General features: G+C 47.0%; 1 pseudogene; it reads left to right on the plus strand.

Moving 5' to 3' along the window:
• Nucleotides 1-3,690: 3,690 nt before the first annotated feature.
• Nucleotides 3,691-4,744, plus strand: LOC114905756 (annotated as a pseudogene).
• Nucleotides 4,745-6,608: the final 1,864 nt, after the last annotated feature.

Raw genomic sequence — 6,608 nt, forward strand, 5'->3', positions numbered from 1 at the left:
AGTGCTCAATTAGTGAAGAATCTAAACAGAATTTGGGCTTGGGGTAGTAAATTAAAGAAGTAACAAGGTTTGTTTATACAGGCTTCTCTGCCTGAATTCCCTATTTCTGGCTGTAAGGGTGTCCTTCTACCTCCAGATGCAGGGAGTGCATCTTTCACATGAGAGATTTCCTGCTTTCAGAGAGACATAAAGGAGGGTCAGACTGTCCCTCCTACGTTGGTCATTTCTTCAGTAACCGTAATATAAGGTAATCAATATGCCTTTGTGGCACATTTTGGGGCAGCCTGCCTTGAGCCCCAATGGGTGAGATGCACAGGAGCCACTCTGTTGACACTTTCTGCCTTGAACTGGTAGAGCCAGATCCTAATGCACTAAAAGAGCATTTTAGTTAGGTTATCTTGAGTATAATTTGGCAAATTCTAAGAGAGGGCTAGATTTTGGTGGGGAAGAAACAAAAATAAAAATGGACGTGGTTTAGATAGAAGGGCAGCTGGAAAAGACTGAAAGAGTCAGTGCATAACAAAATTCTAGGAACTTTGAGTTGCATCCAGGTGGGGGGAAAAACACCTCCACACTAAAATTAAATAATAAATGCTCCAATGCAGACAAGATACTTAATTTTACTTGCTAAAGCAAATTTTTGACTGATTTGGTAGTGTTTTGTCTGAGAGCATTGCATTTTCTCTGACATATGCTGGATTTAAGAAAACATTCCTACATAGGAGGGTGATATTGTCTAGGTAAAAATAGTAACTGCCATTCATGAAACACCCAATATTTGCTAGTCATTTTGATGGGTGCTTTATACACAATATATACATTCCCACAGTCATACAAGATAGGGTTTATCAAACTCAGTTGGCAAATGAAGAACTTGCAATATTCTCATGTTCACAAGGTTGTGACACAGCTAGACTAGACTCCTGGTCTAAATTTCTGTAGGGCACACACTGTTCCACCACTCCCACCCTGAAGCTGACCTTGCGTATCGTTATTCACTTTTCTTCTCACTACTCCATAGTATATCTCAGGTGATTGAAGAAAAAAAAAAAAAGTTTGTGCCCAAAGTACTGGATTGGAATACATAGCCAGGACGATAAGAAAACCAAAATAAATGAAGGATATGAATAATGAAAGGAAGGATATACTATCTGGTAACAACGTGATCATCTATATATGCAGTGTCAGTTAACCTTGAGACATGGGGTCTCACAAAATTATCAGGCTCAGCCCATTTCCTGTAGTATGTAAGTCTTGCAGAACAGAAGTTACATTAGAAGCCAAGTTTGGGTGGTAGAGGAGAAATAATCAACATGTTTTGTTTTCTCTCTGAAAGCTCACCTCCTATGTGAGTCCTCTACCTTGCTCTTCAGCTTCCCCATCTCACATCTTCTGAGACACAGACCCATCGTCCGTAAGATTTACAGTGGAGAGAGTACTCAGAAGTTTGCAGGGATGTGGCACTTCCCAGGAAACCATTCATTAAAGAGACAGGAGCTGAGACGAGGACCTAAATGAACGATGACTGAGGAGAGCACCGCCCAGTAGTGTAGGGAGTCTTGCAGAGACTTTCCCTAGCCTGATCTTAGACCTATGCCATCAGGCAGCCTCCTGCGAGGAAGTTCTCAAGGAGGTGAGGACCTTGTAGTAAGGGCAGTGGCAGAGGGAAGTTCCCAAGGGTCTGAAAGGAGTATAATTGAGAATCCTGTGTGAAACTGAGGGTGCCCTCCGCCCCAGAACAGAGGGGGCGCCAGAGATCGAGGCCCTGTCGGTGGTGAGGTGAGGGGTAGCGCTCACTTCCTCCTAGGGAGCCTGAGGAAGGTGAGAGACTGCCTCCTGCGGTGAGCAGCCTCAGGGGTGAGGACTTCCAGGTTCTAGCAGGAACCGAGTCGAGGTGAGGAGCCTGTATGACGAATGGGAGACATCCCCCACCCCCTGCCTCCCCTCCAAATCCTCGCTCCTCTTCTAAGTCCTGGGAGGCCTTGTGCAGCGCAGTCAGGCTGAGGGAGATTTTGGCCCAGAGGCTTTCAGGGCGGTGAGGGCCTTGGTTTACATGGGCAGCCCCAGTTCAGCACACGGAGGAGAAGATGCTAGCGAGAGTCTGGGTGAGGAAACTTAGGTGGAAAGTCCCAATGAGGCCCTGCTTGCCACTCTCAGAGGACCCAAGCATGGCAGTCAGGTGGAAGGAAGCCTTCCTTTCCTATTTGATAGATCAGGAAGCTGAGGGCCTTGCCCCTGAAGGATTTCAAAGACGGAACTCTGAGTGAGGTCTGAGGGGACCTCAACCCCAGAAGAGTGAAGTGGCACAGAACTTGTGGCTTCCATCAAGCCTGGGAAGCCCCACGCAGGGCTATCAGGCTTACTTCTGAGAGGAGGGTCTCAGATGTGAGGGCGTTGGTTTGAGGGGAGGAGCCTCAAGTTAGCAGAGGAAAGCATCCCAAGTGTGGCCAGGAGTCAGGATAAGGACCCTATGTGAGGACTGAGGGAATTCCCGCCCTGCTGGCAGCCTGGGGTGTCTGTTCAACTGGTGATGTGATGACTGACACTCATTTTCTCCTATGGTATCACGGGGAGGGGAGGGTGGGGGGATGGAGGGAGGCGGGGAAGTGGGGGATGGGGGAGGCCGGGGGTGGGAGGCAGGAAGGCTGAGGGTGGTGGGGAGGCGGGAGGTGGGGGGTGAGAGATTTTGTTTATAAGGGATAGTTTATCCCCCACAGTGGGAGGATTTCCAGATCTTTCCAGTAGTTTAGTTGTCTGGGGGGAACACCCACAACTAGAGTATAAGAGAATCCATCCCCTATTCTCAGCCTTGGAGACCACTGGCAACTGGGGGAACCCTCATATCCTCCTGGGGTGGGGTGTGTCTCAGGAGACGCTGGCAGGAAGAGAGAAGTCCCAGACTATGCCAAGGGTCAAAGGAAGGGAAAGACTGAAGGGATCACCAATCATTGAATAGATAACAAAAAATCTAGACCCCACCTTTGCATTCAGAACTTGAAGGTTCAGGGCAGGGCTGTCAGGCTGAGGATCACCCTCACTTATTTACATCAAATGTAAGAGAGAAGAGTATAAAGTTAGTATGAATTGCAGCCACCAGTCAGCAGAGGGGAGGTGTACCAGGTACTACGTAGAGAACAGGTGAGTATCCTGAACGACAACTGAGCACCCAAGCAGCCCATGACAGAGAGGGCTCCACATAGCTCTCAGTTGGGTGCTCCCTGACAGAGAGAGGGGATAAGGAACCCCTTTACTTCCTCCTCTGGGGTCTCAGGGAAGTGTTGGATTTGGTTTGAGGTGTCAACTTCAAAGCACCAGAATAGAGGGGGCCCTGGACTTGCCAACAGTTGACATGATGATCCTGACTGTAAACTGAGAAGACTGTCACATCCCACAACAGAGAGGCTTCCGACTGGCAGCCCCAGCTGTTATCCCAGTATACCCCAGGCAGGGCTGGCAGGCTGCAGTCTAAGGTTCTAACATCCTCCACAGGGTTCTCAGGGGACAGGCTGACCAAAACAGAAGCCTTGAGGGGGCCTAGAGCAGTGCCCTCAAGGACCCTGCAGAGGTGGCCTTGGTTAAAGCCAGGGAGGAATCTCCCCACTGAAGGTACTCATAGCATCTTATTCTCCTTCCTCCAGGTGTCCACATCTTCTGACCTCCTGTCTATACTCCTTCCTGCTGTCCTTGACCATGCCTCAGAGTCAGAAGAGTAAGGCCCATGCTGGTGATAAACGCCACCAGGCCGGAGGTGAGACCGAATTGTGGGGGTGCCCAGGCCATAGCAGCAGCAGAAGAGGAGTCCACTACCACCTCCTCTCCTCAGTGTGGAGGCATTACCCAAAGTCTGCCTGCTGCTGGGTCATGTAGCACTGCCCAGGAGCCTCAAAGAGCACCAACTACCACCACTACTCCTGCAGGCATTTCTTACACGATATCTGATGAAGCTTCCAACGGCCAACATGAGGATAGGGCAAGCGCCTATGAGGTCCCATCCTTCACTGAGAGCTCAGGAACTGACTTTTTAACCAGGAAAGCTGGATTGTTGGAGCAGCAGTTCCTTCTGTACAAGTATAAAATGAAACAGCCCGTTATGAAGGAAGACATGCTGAAGATTGTCCACCAAAGCTACCACGACCGATTTGCTGAGATTCTCAAGAGAGCCTCTGAGCGCACTGAGATAGTCTTTGCAGTAGATGTGAAGGAAGTCGACTCAACCAGTCACTGCTACGATCTTGTCAGCAAATTGAAACTTCCCAACAATGGGAGGGTGCGTGGTGGAAGGGGGTTACCCAAGACCGGTCTCCTGATGAATCTCCTGGGTATGATCTTCATGAAGGGCAACTGTGCCACTGAGGAAGACATCTGGAAATTCCTGAGTATGATGCGAGTGTATGCTGGAAGGAAACATTTCATCTATGGGGAGCCCAGGTAGCTCATCACCAAAGATTTAGTGAGGCTGAAGTACCTGGAGTACCGTCAGGTGCCCAACAGTGATCCTCTGCGCTATGAGTTCCTGTGGGGCCCGAGAGCCCGCGCTGAAACCAGCAAGGTGAAAGTCCTGGAATTTTTGGCAAAGGTCAACGATACAGTTCCCAGTGCCTTTCCATCTTATTACAAAGAAGCTTCGCGAGATGAAGAAGAGAAAGCCAGAGCCATGGATGCAGCCAGGGCTGACACTACTGCCAGTCAGTGCACCTTCCAGGGCCATGCCCAGCAATATCTTCCCACCCCTGTTGAAGTCTGAGGTTTTTTATCCCCCAGACAAGAAAATATAACATCACAGTAGGGATTATATTCTTGGAAATGTGAAAGAATCCCACAGTAAAAGTTAGGATAATGGAATAGAAAAAAAAGTAAAACATGATCAATCTTAGTTTTCCTTGTTCCTTTTAATCTTTAGCTTTGTAAAAATAATTGATTTATACTCTGAGTTTCTTAGCTTCTTCAAGAAAGAGAAATTAAATCTTAATAAATTACACCTTGTGTTTACTGGCTCTTTTATTCACCAAACGTTGAGTATCTGCTCTTTGGAAGGTTCAGTGTTAGTACTGGGGATGCTAAGAAAGAAAATCCAGCCTCTACTCATAGAATTTTAGAGCCTGTGAGTTGCACTCATATGAGTAAGATACTGGAATATTCTCTATGACCTATAGGTAAAGTAAAAAGAATGGGTGAGGAGAGGGTGTTCCTTATGATAGCAGTTAAGTGTAAATTTCCTGAGCAAGGCAGTTTGGGACTTAAGGAAACTGCAAGTCCTCAGTGGAATGTAATTTTCATTTCCATTGTGTGGTGGGCTAGTTGAGGCCCTGGAAGTGGTGAGTAGAGGCCAAACCCTCCAACAGTATGCTTCAGAGTTGACAGAAAAAACCCTCTATTAGTCTGCTCAGGTTGCTATAACAATACCACAGACTGGGTGGCTTGAACAACAGCCATTTATTTTTCTCTATGGAAGTTGGGAAGTTCACAATCAATGTGCCAGTGGGGTCCATTCCTTGTGAGAGCTCTCTTCCTGGCTTGCAGACAGCAACCTTCTCTCTGTCCTCACATGGCAGAGAGAGTGAGTTCTGGTCTCTCTCGCTCTTCTTCTAAGACCACTAATTGCATCATGGGTGCCCCGTCCTCATGACTTCATCTAAACCTAATTACTTCCCCAAGATTTCACCTCCAAATACCATCGTATGGAGGCGGGGTGCGGGGGGCGATGGTTAGGGCTTCAACATATGAATTTTGCGGGGACACAAACATTCGGTCTATAATGGAAAACTGCTGCTACAAGTTACTTTGGGATTGTGGGTAAACCATAGAAAAATCTCCACCTGGGGCAGGAAAGGAAGGTGTCCTTTGCTCTTGTTCTAGCACAGATTGTGCAAACTAGGTGCTCTACACACATTGTCTCCAGGGAGTTTCTGAAAAATAACAGGGATGTCCCCTTAGGTGAGACGCCAAGAAACCACTGTGCTGGGACTCTTTGCCCCAAACTGAGAGAGCTAGAGTCTGTTCCATTATAAAGGCATTTTAATTAGGTTATCTTGAGTATAGTTTGGCAAACTCTCAAGTGAGGGATAGCTTTTAGACGAGGGTATAATGAATGAAAACAGAAGCGGTTTGGATGGAAGGGCACCTGGAAGGGATGGTAGGACTTGTTCTTTGACACCAATCTAGGAGCTTGAGCTGCATCCAGCTTGGGAAAACAACTCCACATCTGAATTAAATGATAAATACTCTAATTGGGAACGTTAGTTTCACCAACTAGAGAGAATTTTTGGTCGATTCAGTGTTCTTTTTCTAAGAATATTGTATATTGTTTGAAATTTTCTGGATTAAAAAAAATTCCAAGGGAGGTGAATTTTGATAATCTGAGATCAAAATAATATTAATAACTGCTATTCTTTAAACAGTGGGTGATATTTGCTAGTCCTCTTGCCATGTGGTATATATAGTACATACATTGCAACAGTCTTATAAGATAGGGCTTACCAAACTTGGCAGATGAAGAACTCACAATTTTTTCAAGTTCACAAGACTGGTTATTAGCAGAGCTGGGAATAGACCCCTGGTCTGAATTTGTCTAGAGGCCACACTGTTACACTGCTCCCAGCCTGAGGCAG

The sequence above is a fragment of the Monodon monoceros genome, unplaced genomic scaffold (genome assembly GCF_005190385.1).
Source record: "Monodon monoceros isolate NGI ecotype Baffin Bay Population unplaced genomic scaffold, NGI_Narwhal_1 Super_Scaffold_22, whole genome shotgun sequence".
NCBI lineage: Eukaryota > Metazoa > Chordata > Mammalia > Artiodactyla > Monodontidae > Monodon > Monodon monoceros.